The sequence below is a fragment of the Gorilla gorilla genome, chromosome 5, assembly GCF_029281585.2.
Source record: "Gorilla gorilla gorilla isolate KB3781 chromosome 5, NHGRI_mGorGor1-v2.1_pri, whole genome shotgun sequence".
Taxonomy (NCBI): Eukaryota; Metazoa; Chordata; class Mammalia; order Primates; family Hominidae; genus Gorilla; species Gorilla gorilla.
This window is the reverse complement of record NC_073229.2, coordinates 143305247-143319786: the sequence shown is the minus strand read 5'-3', so window position 1 is coordinate 143319786 and position 14540 is coordinate 143305247.

Genomic DNA, 14540 nt, shown 5'->3' with positions numbered 1-14540 from the left:
AAAATATGTCAAAGAAATATATTTGGGGGTAAAATACCTTGATTTCCTTCCAGGCCTGCTATCTGCCATGCGATGCTATACCAGAGTCAGGTTAGAATTTGGTATTTTATTGTAACTGGGGACCTCAGTTTTAAAAATGTTTTTAATCACACATTTTCTTCTTTCCCTCCCCACTCACCCTTTTATTCCTTCCCTCTCTAGACACTCCTCTCCAGTAATTCATGTTTATCTAATTATGTTCTTGCTTAAGAAATTTCAGAAGATAATCTTGAAACAAACCAGGCACAGAGCCCCTGCTTAATCATCCTGCTTAGAAGGAGTCTCAAACAATTAGTCCACCACCATCTGGCCCAAGACAAAATAATGCCAAACATACTTCCAGATAGGCAATTACCCAAGATAACCATCAGAACAAACATACAGACCCTTCATCCTGCACTAGTCCCTCACATCTCCCATACCAAGTTTCCCTTTAAAAACCCTATGATAAAATTTTAAAATTTAAGATGGTCTTTGTGACTAGTCCACCATCTTCTCAGTTTTGCGGGCTTTCCAAAGAAGCCTGCTTTTCTTCCCACCAATTCTTGTCTCTCATGTCTGGTTTTCCAGGGGTTAGCAGCCAAACCTGGGTTTGCATACCTTACTGCTACAAAGAGTCTGTTTGTCAGTCTTAAGATCTCTGTTTTAATGTTAATGGTAGTCAGTTGTGCCTAAACTCCAAAGGGAGGTTATAAGGAGGCATGTCTGGCTACTCTACCTCCACCTTCCAGTCATGGCCTGAACTAGTGTTTCAGGTTTCTTTGGGATCTCCTGGGCCAAGAAGGGGGTCCATTTAGTTGGTTGAGGGGCTTAGAATTTTATTTTTGATTTACAACTCTAACATTATCAGTGCTTAACACAGTGTTTGACACAAAGTAGATGGTCAATGAATGTTTGTTGAATGAATGAATGAATGAATGACGGAATGACCTGAAGAACAATTCCACACTGCACATACTCATGCCTCCCTTCTCAACCTTTCTCTCCCCACTCCCAACTGTTATGACATCTTGGGAAGGAAGGAGAAATGCTTGCTTTGAAAAAGCTCCCCAGCTGACTTTAGGGTAGCTGCTTCCCTCCTGCTTTCCTACCTGGTAGGGAATTCCTGATCCATTCGATTTTCTCAGCTCCAAACCCAGAGAAGTTAAATCGTTTGACTGAGATCACATAATTAGGTAGTGGCAGGGGCATGTTTCCCAAGTCTTGGGCAAAGTCTCTTTCTATGAGGTTTACCAGCATTGACAGTTATCCAGGATATGTCCTCTCACAATCTGCATGTGTTTAGATATTTTTTCTGAAGAGTAGAAAACAGTCCTAGCTACTCTTTTCCCCTGTCGGATCCTAGGCCCTTCCCTTCCACTGTGGTAGGTAGAATTCTAAGGTGTCCTCCAAGATACCTCACCACCACTAGTGTGCACACACCTTTTCCCAGTTTTTCAATCAAACACTAAACTAGGTGCTACTGTGAAGGGATTTGCAGGTGAAATTTGAGGCCCAAATCAGTTGACCTTAAGATAAGGGTGATAGGGACAGGAGGCAGAGAAATTCTAGGCATAAAAGGTTGGGGTTCCCAGCAAGGGCCCCACCCTCAAGCCTGGAGCCACAGCCCAAAGTGAGAACATGCATTCCTGTTTTCCCACTTGAATGTTGCCTTTTTCCAAAACCACCCATAGCCTGTCCCACCCACCATCCTGCACTCATAAAAACCCCTGACCCAGCTGGCAGAGAAAAGGAAACAGCTGAACATTGAGAGGAGCAGAAACAGCTGGACATCGGGGAGAAGCCCCTTGACTTCAGAGGGATGGCTTGATGATGGGACTTCAGAGTCCGGCCAGAGACAGCCAGACTTCAGGGGAAGAATATTTTTCCACTCCATTTGTTTTCCAGCTCCCCTTCCTGCTGAGAGCCACTTGCATTGGCAATAAAATCCCCCACATTTACTGTCCTTAAATTCATTTGTGAGACCTGATTTTTCCTGGATGCCAGACAAGAGCTTGGGTTCAGAAGGCTATCACACTGACCCTCTGCCCTCACAAAAAGGCAGAGGCTTCACTGAGCCGTTAAACACATAAGCCGTCCATGGACAGCAAAACTAAAAGAGCACTGACTGTAACGCTCCTTCTGGGGCTTCAGGAGTCACAGGTACTCCCCCTCTAGATGTTGCCATGGGGCCTGCACAGAGTTTTGCTCTTGCCGGTGCCCGGAAGCACTCGCCCTGGCTCTTGCACCCACTCAGATACACTCCCCGTCCCACTAGGGCTGAAGTGCAGTGGATCCAAGCAAGTGAAGCCAGCCAAAGCAGCTAGCTCGCTCCAGTGCCCACAGTCCAGTTCCCACCCGCTGCAAAGGGGTCAGGGAAAATTTCCTGTTTCAGGGAGAACATCTTTGGTGGGCCTGACCTAATCAGATGAGTCCTTAAAGTGACTGGGCTCTTCCTGGAAAGAGAAATTCAAAGCATGAGGGAGATTTGATGCAAAGGAGATTCTCCATTGCTGACTTTTGATGATGGAGGTGCCACATGGTAGGGAACAGTGGGCAGCCCATAGAAGCTGAGAGCAACTCTGCAAGCAAGAAGGTGGCAATCACAGTCCTACAACCACAGGGAACAAGATCCTGCCAACAACCTGAATAACTTTGGATGTCCCCAAGCCTCAGATTAGAATCACAGCCCTCACTGACACCTTAATTTTATTCTTGTGAGACCCTGAACAAGGAACCTAGCTGTGTCATGTCTGGACTTCTAACCTGTAGAACTGTGAGCTAATAATCTGTTGTTTTCAGCCATTAAATTTATGGTAATTAGTTATGCAGTAATAGAAAATGAATAGACCCTCTACACTGAAACTACAACAGATCATATTCAGGGAAATTTTACAACTCTAAGTGGCTGGAGTGCTACCAGGAAGTCCTCCACTTGCTGGCTTGCTAGTTGCTTCCAACAACTTCTCTGGGCACATACGATGAGCAAGACTCTAGAAACTCCTCACAGAAAGTTGACCTATTGGTCCACTGTATAATTAGATCAACTCTTCTGGGAATGTAAAAGTAGTCTGCCAGTTGTGGCTGTAAAGTTTAGATATGTATATGCCAGCAAACTCATGCTATCCAACAATGGTATGCAAATTGGTGTGTCCATCTAGGTTTATAACCAATCCTTCAATGAACGTAAAGAAATGAGCTTTAAAGTAAAGAAATAACACCTAGCACATTGGGAAGCCAAGGCGGCCAGATCACAAGGTCAGAAGTTCGAAACCAGCCTGGACAACACAGTGAAACCTCATCTCTACTAAAAATACAAAAATTAGCCAGGCGTAGTCCCGACCTGTAGTCCCAGCTACTCGGGAGGCTGAGGCAGGAGAATCACTTAAACCTGGGAGGCAGAGGTTGCAGTGTGCCGAGCCGCGCCATTGCACTCCAGCCTGGGTGACAGAGCGAGACTCCATCTCAAAAAGAAAAAACAAAGGAAATAATATTTTGTTATTGGACTTGCTGAAAGAGATCCAGACAGTAATTATTAACCATACATATGTTGATTGATTAATAAAGCTGTTTGAAGTCATAGACCAGCCTTGCATACAAATTTTCTGAAAGCTTATTCTAAAAAACTATTAATAGATACAACTGCCTGGATATGAATTAAAATGCCTGAATATCAAGCCACAACAATGTTTATAAAGAATGATTTGTAAATAACACCTTTCAAAGCACTTTCAAAGCGTTAGTAAAAATTAGCTTAGGCCGGGCGCGGTGGCTCATGCCTGTAATCCCAGCACTTTGGGAGGCCGAGGCGGGTGGATCACGAGGTCAGGAGATCGAGACCATCCTGGCTAACACGGTGAAACCCCGTCTCTACTAAAAATACTAAAAATTAGCCGGGCGTGGTGGCAGGCGCCTGTAGTCCCAGCTACTCGGGAGGCTGAGGCAGGAGAATGGCGTGAACCCAGGAGGCGGAGCTTGCAGTGAGCCAAGATCGCGCCACTGCACTCCAGCCTGGGTGACAGAGCGAGACTCCGTCTCAAAAAAAAAAAAAAAAAAAAAAAAAAATTAGCTTAATTACAATACATAATACAATATAATAACAGGAGTTCTAGGGAACTGTGGATCCCTGGGATTTTTATGTAAAATCAAGTAAGCACATATGCATTTTCCTGTGGCAAAATGTTTATCTCTCTCATCAGCTACATAACCTCATGAAAGCTAAAAACAAATGTTGTATTATAAAGTTTCTGAGGTTGTATCTACTTGGAATATACAGATTAATAATTGTTACCAAAAGTACTTTAAAGATATAAAAAAAAATTAGGGCCATAGTTTATTTGATCTTCTAATTGGGTGTTTGTTCATGACTTAATGTCTTTTCACGTTTTATTAGATTTGCCAGATGGAAAAAAGACCTCTACTACCAGGTTGTAACTTCCTTTTTACACCCATTATCATTTAGATGAACCCTTTGTAAGCAATGATTTCAGCATGACTCATTTTAACAGCATATAATGGTCTTTTTAATAGAGTATGAGAAGGCTTTTACACCCCCAGGTAAAATTTTATAAATAAATGTAGATTTTTAAAATTATAATTACAATTACTGGCAGAAAGTTAAAGCCAATGGGATAGTTATAATCATTATTGCCTTAATTTAAACATTTAAGAGATGCCCTATAAGTTTCAACATAACTCTACAATTTACATAAAACATTGCCAGTCAATAAAAGTTGTTGAACTTACAAGAAGAATGTTGATACTGTAAAGCTATTTACATAGTTGACCTATATAAGAAGTTTTCAAGGCTAAGAACTAGAGTAAGAGCAATGCTGCCAGAATTTAAGTTGTTTGAGGCCAGATAATTAAACCAAATGAAACAAAAGATAAAAATCCTTTGAACTAAAATATTTCTTTAGCTGTCATCTTTAACTGCATAAATACTGATTGGCTAAGACTATGAATAACTGAGAATATTTTAAATTTAAAAAAAGAATAAAAAGAGAATTTTCAAAGTGGATATTATAACCAGCAACATAGGGTTCCATAAATAGCAATAGTCACTATGTTTTGGGAGTGTGCAAAGTTGTATCTTGGAGTGTGCTTTGTAAACGTTTGTGTCTGAAGATGTATCTAAACTTGCATTTTACAACTGTAATGTAATGGCACAATCAGCAAATGGCTAACTTTAAATTTAAAATAGAGTAGAGAGGAAACAAATGTTTCTGAATATATTTCTCTACAGTATATAACTGTCCATATTTATTTCTTAAGATTCTGTGACCCAAACACCTATACATACTGCAAATAGCATAAACAGCAATCAACTTGTCAACATAAACAATGGTAAACTAAAAATAAAACTCCAAGCCTCCAACGGACTGAATGGATCATCTCTTTGCCAAGGGGACCCCTGAGTAACGCTGAAAACAGAGTTCTCGGCCCTGATGGGAGCCGGGGTCAGACTCCCTTCCTTGCCAACCATGATTGGGCTTTCTTCCCTAAGGGCCTAACAGAACTCAACACTTTCAAAAGTTAAAGCCAATGGAATAGTTATAATCATTATTGCCTTGATTTAAACATTTAAATCATGTTTAAAATCATGTTACCCCTGACGTGAACAAACCACCCAACACTGCCCCTACTGTTTTTGTTTTTGTTTGTTTGTTTGTTTGTTTTTTGGTATTTTTGAGATGGAGTCTCACTCTGTCGCCCAAGGTAGAGTGCAGCGGCACGATCTCGGCTCACTGCAACCTCCACCCCCCAGTTTCAAGTGATTCTCCTGCCTCAGGCTCCCTAGTAGATGGGATTACAGGCCTACACTACCAGGCCCGGCTAATTTTTGTATTTTTAGTAGAGATGGGGTTTCACCATGTTGGCCAGGCTGGTCTCAAAATTTCTGACCTCAAGTGATCTGCCCACCTCCACTTCCCGAAGTGCTGGGATTACCGGTGTGAACCATCCCCCCGCCTGCCCCTACTGTTTTGCCTGAGACCACAGACCATGGAGTGGTTCTGGCCAGTCCATGGAGAATGCACAGTAAGGGTTTTCATGTCCTCTGCTTCACTTTTTGACATTAGAGGACTGAAAACTCCACCCTCAGATCACTGCCTTTTTTTTTTTTTCTTTTTTTTTCAGACAGGGTCTTGCTCCATTGCTCAGGCTGGAGTACAGTGGCATGATCTCGGCTTACTGCAACCTCCACCTCCCAGGTTCAAGCAGTCCTCCCACCTCAGCCTCCCGAGTAGCTGGGACCCGAGTAGATGCATGCTACCATGCCCAGCTAATTTTTGTATTTCATGTAGAGCCAGGGTTTTGCCATGTTGCCCAGGTCGGTGTTGAACTCCTGAACTCAAGCAATCCACCCCCTTCAGCCTTCCAAAGTGCTGGGATTACAGGCAGGAGCCACCGCGCCCCACCCAATGCCATTTTTTGAACATGGAGAAGAAGCAGGAAGCTCAATTGTGCATGTGCACGTTTCTCCTTTCATAAATATTCATGACTCCTTTTACAGCTTATTGAATATGTATATTTGACCTCTCTACTTGGCGTACATTCCTGTTCCCTTCGCCCTCCTCTGAAGTATCTGTTTCTGGCTTCTGGCCACAGACTATGCTTCCCAGACTGTCAGAAAGGCCACCTTGCTGGCTACAACCCTTTGTAAAAAATAAAGTCTCCTCTTCTACTCTTTTAAATTGATAAGTTGTATTTTTTTTAAGTTAACACAGCAGAGGCATAAAAAAGGAGCTTGCTCTTGTTAGACCAACAGTATCTGAATTCCTCTAGAAGCCCTATTAATGCAAGACATTCCCTTCAGAGGCCTTTTTCCACTTCTCCCTGACCACTAAGGCTGGAGGTCCAGAATGGAGAGGGCTGTCTCTGTAGTGCTTCTAGAAAGATCTATATCCCCACAGAGAAAGAGCAGTAGCACTCCCAAGAGATGGATTAATTAATTCACTCTGATAGAAAAGAGTTGCCCTAAAAAGTTCCAAGCTGGTCATGGTGGCTCCTGCCTGTAATCCCAGCACTTTGGGAGGCCAAGGTGGGAGGACTGCTTGAGGCCAGGAGTTTGAGACCACCCTGGCCAACAACTGCATCTCTATAAAAATAAATAAGTAAAGAAACAAACAAGTAAATAAATAAAATAAAAAGTTACCAAGAGTCTACATAGAAAGGATAATAAATAGGGCCAAATTATGTTAAGTACTGTGTCACTTATCTTGGTAAAGCAGCGTTCAATACTGTTCTTTTTAACTGACAGTTCAGATCTTCATGCCTTTTTAAGAAATCACTTTGCCTTATTCTCAAACCACTTAGCCTCCTAAACTATTTAGCATGAAGCCGGATATAAGTGATATAGCTTATGGGTTAATTTACACTTAAATACCAAATAATCACTCAACTGACAGCAAATATCTTAGATGTCCTCATTAGAATGTCAGTGCTGCTAAAATATTTATAAATAAGTAAAGATGCCACTTCACTTCAAATTTGCTGACATCATTAAGTTTTGTTAATTTCTGGATTATGCAGTTTCAGGGACTATTTAAAATTAACGGAAATGGCACTCAAACTAAAACTCTCATACTGCTTATGGATTTAATTTTCCTTAAAAAAAGAATTTTAAAAGGCCAGGCACAGTGGCTCACGCCTATAATCCCAACACTTTGGGAGGCCCAGGTGGGCTGACTGCTTGAGCTCAAGAGTTTGAGACCAGCCTGGGCAACATGGCAAAACCCTATCTTTATTCTACAAAAAATACAAAAATTAGCCAGGTATGATGACATGCACCTGTAGGCCCAGCTACTTGGAAGGCTGAGGTGGGAGGATCTCTTGAGCCCAGGAGGTTGAGGCTAAAGTGAGCCATGATCTTGCCACTGCACTGCAGCCTGAGTGACAGAGTGAGACCCTGTCTCAAAACAAACAAACGAAAAACTTTTCTATTAAAAATATAATACAGGGCTAGGTGTGGTGGCTCACACCTATAATCCCAGTACTTTGAGAGGCCAATGTGGGAGGATTACTGGAGGCCAGGAGTTCAACAGCAGTCTGGGCATCATATCAAGACTTCATCTCTACAGAAAAAAAAAGAAAGTTTTTCAGGTGCAGTGGTACCGGCATACAGTCCTAGCTACACAGGAGTTTGAGGCAGGATGATCATGCCACTGCACTCCAGCCTGGGCAACAGAACAAGACCCTGTCTCCTAAAAAAAAAAAAAAAAAAAGAAAGAAAGAAAGAAAGAAAGACCATCACTTTCTTTTAGTCCACAAAATTGAGTGAAAAAAAAAAGTAATACATTTCTCCACTCAAATAGAAACAGCTCTGCCACTAGATCCTATTTCACACCCATTAGGATGGCTATATTTAATAAGACAGACCATAGTAAGTGTTGATGAGGATATGGAGAAATTTGAACCCTCATACGTTGTTAGCGGGATTATAAAATAGTACAGCCACTTTAGAAAACAGTTGGGAGTTCCTTAAAATGTGAAACATAGAGTTACCATATGACACAGCAACTCCATCTCTGTGTATATACTCAAGAGAACTGAAAACATTTGTCCACACATTTGAACACTAATATTGATGGCAGCATAATAGCCCCAAAGTAGAAACAACTCAAAGGTCCATCAACTGAAGGACAGTGTCTATACAATATGTAGTGTGTCTATACAATAGAGTATTATCTGGCCATAAAGAGGAATGAATATTGATACGTACTAAAACATGGATAAACCTTGAAAACATTATGTTTCCTGAAAGATACAGAATACCATATATTGTATGATGTCACTTCTATCAAATGTCCACCACAGGCAAATCCGTAGAGAAAGTAGATTTGTGGTTGCCAGGGGCTGGGAAGAACAAGCGGATTATGAGTAACAGCAAATGGGTACAGGGTTTCTTTTTGCAGTGATGCAACCTTCTAAAATTAGATGCTGGTGATGCTTGCACAATTCTGTGAATATGCTAAAAACAACTGACTGTGAACTGTATACTTTAGAAGAGTGAATTTTAGGGTATGTGAATTATGTCTCAGTAAGACTATTATTATTATCATTTGGGACAGGGTCTTGCTGTGTCACCCATGCTGTGCTGCAGTGGCACAATCATGGCACTGCAGCCTCGACCTCCTGGGCTCAAGCAATCCTCTCAACTCAGCCTCCTGGGACTACAGGCATGAACCACCATGCCCTACTAATTTTTATTTTTTATTTTTTTATTTTTTTATTTTTTTGTATTTTGTAGAGACAGAATCTCACTATGTTGCTCAGGCCAGTCTTGAACTCCTGGACTCAAGTAATCCTCCTGCCTCTGTCTCCCAAAGTGCTGGGTTTACAGGCATGAGCCACGACACCTAGCCTCAATATAGCTATTACTTTTTTAAAAAAGAAAAAAATGATGACATGTTGGAGAAGTTTTTTCCAGTCTCTTTTTTTCTTAATTTTATAGTTGTGGTTATTTTGTGTTCATATACTAACAATTTTTAAAGTATGCCATCTTATTACAAACTCATTATCAGGGGAACCTGCCCCCGATTTCACATGGGTTCTTTTCTATTTTCCCTAAGCATTGGCCAGTTTGAGAAATAAAGGGACAGAGTGCAAAAGAGAGAAATTTTAAAGCTGGGTGTCCGGGGGAGACATCACATGTCAGTAGGTTCTGTGATGCCCTCCGAGCTGTAAAACCAGCAAGTTTTTATTAGTGATTTTCAAAACAGGAGGGAGTGTATGAATAGGGTGTGGGTCACAGAGATCACGTGCTTCACAAGGTAATAGACTATCACAAGGCAAATAGAGGCAGGGCGAGATCACAGGACCACAGGACCGGGGCGAAATTAAAATTGCTAATGAAGTTTTGGCACGCATTGTCATTGATAACATCTTATCAGGAGACAGGGTTTGACAGCAGACAACCGTTCTGACCAAAATTTATTAGGTGGGAATTTCCTCATCCTAATAAGCCTGGGAGTGCTATGGGAGACCGGGGTTTATTTCATCCCTGCAGTTTCGACCATAGAAGACGGCCGCACCCAAGGGGGCCATTTTAGAGGCATACCCTTAGGGACGCATTCTCTTTCTCAGGGATGTTCCTTGCTGAGAAAAAGAATTCAGCGATATTTCTCCCATTTGCTTTTGAAAGAAGAGAAATATGGCTCTGTTCCGCCCAGCTCACCGGCGGTCAGTTTAAGGTTATCTCTCTTGTTCCCTGAACACTGCTGTTACCTTGTTTTTTTTTCAAGGTGCCCAGATTTCATATTGTTCAAACACATATGCTCTACAAACAATTTGTGCAGTTAACGCAATCATCACAGGGTCCTGAGGTGACATACATCCTCCTCAGCTTATGAAAATGATGGGATTAAGAGATTAAAGTAAAGATAGGCATAGGAAATCACAAGGGTATTGATTGGGGAAGTGATAAGTGCCCATGCAATCTTCACAATTTATGTTCAGAGATTGCAGTAAAGACAGGCGTAAGAAATTATAAAAATATTAATTTGGGGATCTAATAAATGTCAATGAAATCTTCACAATTCATGTTCTTCCACCATGGCTTCAGCCGGTCCCTCTGTTTGGGGTTCCTGACTTCCCACAACAACTCATGAGAAACATAATCTTAATAACTGTATAAACTCTGTTGAGATCATTTCCCACAATAATAAAGGTAACTATTATTGAGTGTTTAATATGAGCTAAGTATTATTCTAAGCTCTTTATATGTATTGTCTTATTTAATACTGACAACAACTTTAGGAGATCAGTGATTTTTATGCTCACATTTTACATAGGAGGAAATGAATGTTAAATTAATCTTATAGCTAGTGAATGGTGGAGCCAGTGTACTGTTTTACATTCACTCCAGTTTTTCATTATTATAAAAAATAAGAATTATCCTTGATTGTGGAAGACCAAACTTCTGCATCTATGGAAAGGTCCTGGCTTAATTAATAACTGCAGGTCAGAGCTTCCCATGCCCCAAAGGCCATATACAGCAATCCAGAAAGCAAAGTTTCTGCCTTAAAATCTGAGTGATCTTTGGTGTCACTTCATCTCTTCTTGACCCTCTGGGTGATCCAGAATTTAGACCCTGTCTCCAGCTCTCTGGTCCCTGACTGCTTCTCTCCTGTAACTGAGTCCCTGACTGGTCCTGCTTCTGGGAGACCCCCACCCCTGCCTGTTTCTCTCAACCCTTGGCTGGCTAAACTTGCACTAAAAGGCAGACTCCACACAGCTAGCTAAACTTTCAGGTCCTACAAATCCTCAACCAATTAAATTAATCACTAAAAAGGAGGGTTCAAGTCCTCCATTTCTAACCACGTGAACTAGAGAAGCAACCTCTTTGAGTCTGTTTTGTTATCTGTAAAAAATGATAATCCTACTGTATACTTCACAGGGTTGTTTTGAGATTCACCTAAGATAAAGTACTTCATAAACCGTGAAGGTATATAAGAAGCAGGTCTTACCTCTGAGTCGCAGGCATGTTCAAAGCACTGGGGCCTCTGACAGCAGCAACAGAACTGATATAGCCTCTCAAGGTGACCACCGTGGAAGAGGCCACCTGGGTTAGGGTCCGATTATACATTGCTGTACTCAAATTTATTGTGTGGCAGTATGGCCTACTGACAACTTTCTGTACGAAAAGGACTAGCCAAGAAGCCCTGCCAGGGCATTGCTAATTGAACATTCTCTACATGGATCTCATTATTTCTTCTTCCCTCTTCCCTGTTTCTTAGCCTAGTTAAGGGCACCACTATGTACATGGTCACCAAAATCAGAAATCTGTTGATCATTCCTGATTCCCAGTAGTCCAAGTTAAAATCCCAAGAGTTTGTTTCTCACTCTCTCTCACCCTTACACACAAAATGATCCACAGACTTGTCTCCCAAATCTATGCCCACTCCCAACCCCCTAGCCTTGGTTAATGTCCTCCTAGCCTCCAACCTCGATGATTGCAATAGTGTCCCCTGCTGGTCACATCTGGTAGTTCTACTTGGTCACTCACCAATTCTCCTGAGACCTGAATATTTCTAAAATGCAGATACAATCCTGTCTGGGAGGCTTTCCTGTTTTCCAAAGGATAAAGTCAAAACATTTAGAATGCCATACAGAGCTCATCTCACATACACACACTTCCTCCCCAGGGTCCTCTTCTGGCCTCTGCTTCCTCTCCAAATGCCCCTTACTCTTTACAAAGGGACTGTGGATTGTTTTCAGAATACACTATGCACTTTCATATATCTGTGATTTTCCAAATACTGTTCCCTAAGCCTGAAAATTCCTCCTGTCCTCCTTAATCCTTTCTCTGCTTTGAGAGAGTCTTCTTCCCTTTGAGATCCAGTCAATGCCAGTTTTATGAAGTCTTCCACAGGCAGCTGGACACTCATTTCTCTGGACTTGCACAGCACTGTGGACATTTATCGCCTTGTAATGTTTTTATTGATTCACCTGCTTTTCTCCTCCGCTAGACTGGGATTTGTAATAAAGAGCCTGACTATTTTTTATGTCTGACTACTGAAAGTTTTCTTTTTTAAAAACAGGTTTCAACTTATTGTAGATTAAGGGTACACATGCAGATTTGTTATATGGGTAAACTGTGTGACACTGAGGCTTGAGGTCCCAACGATCCTGTCGTTCAGGTCATAGGCATAGTACCCAACATGGGGTCCTTTAGCCCATGTCCCCTCCCTCCCTCATCTAGTGATCCCCAGTGGCTATTGTTCCCATCTTTATGATCATGTGTACTTAGTGTTTAGCTCCCACTTATAAATGAGGACATGCGGTATCTGGTTTTTTTGCCTTTGTGTTAGATCACTTAGGATAATGGACTACTGGAAGTTTTCAAGCCCACCAGTCCCTTTTCCCCTTCTGCCCCCACCTCTGAGCAAGCCATTACAAAAAGCCATGCTCTCTCTCCTTTGGAGCTGATAGGAAATTCAAACCCTCAACAGGGAAACCCTCACTGTGGCCCCATCTGCTAACCACCATAAAGCCCCAAGACAGTCTCTAGCCCCTGCTCTCTCTCTCTTTCTCGTTGTGTGTGTGTGTGTGTGTGTGTGTGTGTGTGTGTGTGTGTGTGTGTGTGTGTGTGTGTGTTTGAGACGGAGTCTTTCTCTGTCACCCAGGCTGGAGTGCAGTGGCGCCATCTCAGCTCACTGCAACCTCCACCTCCTGGGTTCAAGTGATTCTCCTGCCTCAGCCTCCCGAGTAGCTGGGACTACAAGCGTGTGCCACCATACCAGGCTAATTTTTTTTTTTTTTGTATTTTTAGTAGAGATGGGGTTTCACCATGTTGGTCAGGCTGGTCTCAAACTCCTGACCTCAGGTGATCCACCTGCCTCAGCCTCCCAAAGTACTGAGATTACAGGCATGAGCCACCACACCCTGCCATATACCCTGCTCTCTTAAGCCATTTGAACCAGCTTGGGAAACTTGACCTGCTGTACTTAGAAAGCCTCATTATGTAAGTAACAAGCCTTTCATAACTTCTTGATGTATGTGTGGCATCATCAGTCTTTTAAAATTATTTTTTATTTTTTAATATAGAGACAGGATCTCACTATTTTGCCCATGGTGGTCTCGAGCTCCTGGTCTCAAGCGATCCTCCTGCCTTGGCCTCCCAAAGTGCCAGGTTTACGGGCATGAGCCACCTCACCCAGTCACATCATCAGTCTTGACATCTGAATCAAGTTTCGGATGGGGGTCTATCCTACTTCTGCAGGGTGATCAGAACAGAATTATTAGGCATATGAGCCGTATCTTATTTATTTCCCTTTCCTCCGTGCCTATAATAAAATAATTAATAAATGGTTATCGAATGAACTATATTTAAATATTGTTGGAATATGAAAATTCAATTTTATTTGAGCTGTGGAATAAACAGTTTCTTTGTGACCAGTTTAAATATGGTTGATGGAAAAATGAAGACCATCAGAAATATTTTGGAAGAAGACAAATTTATAAATCATTTGGAACATTAAGTAAATATTTATCTAAAAATTGAAAAATTGGCAAAGGATTTGAATAGATATTTCTCCAAAGAATATATACAAATGGTCAATAAGCACCTGAAAAAATGCTCCCATCTACTCAGAAGGCTGCAGTGGGAGGATTGCTTGAGTCCAAGAGGTTGAGGCTGCAGTGAGCTATGATTGTGCCACTGCACTCCAGCCTGGGAGACAGAGTGAGACCTTGTCTCTAAATACAAAATAAACGCTAGGCACAGTAGCTCACTCATGTCATCCTAGCATTTTGGGAGGCCAAGGCCATCCTAGCATTTTGGGAGGCCAATGATTGATCCCAGGCATTCAAGACCAGCCTGGCCAATATGGTGAAACCCCATATCTACATAAAATACAACAATTAGCCAGGCATGGTGGCCTATACCTGCAGTCCCAGCTACTCTAGAGGCTGAGGCAGGAGGATCACTTAAGCCCAGGAGGTGGCGGTTGCAGTGAGTAGTTATCATGCCACTGCACTGCAGCCTGGGCAACAAAGTGAGATCCTGTCTCAAAATAAAT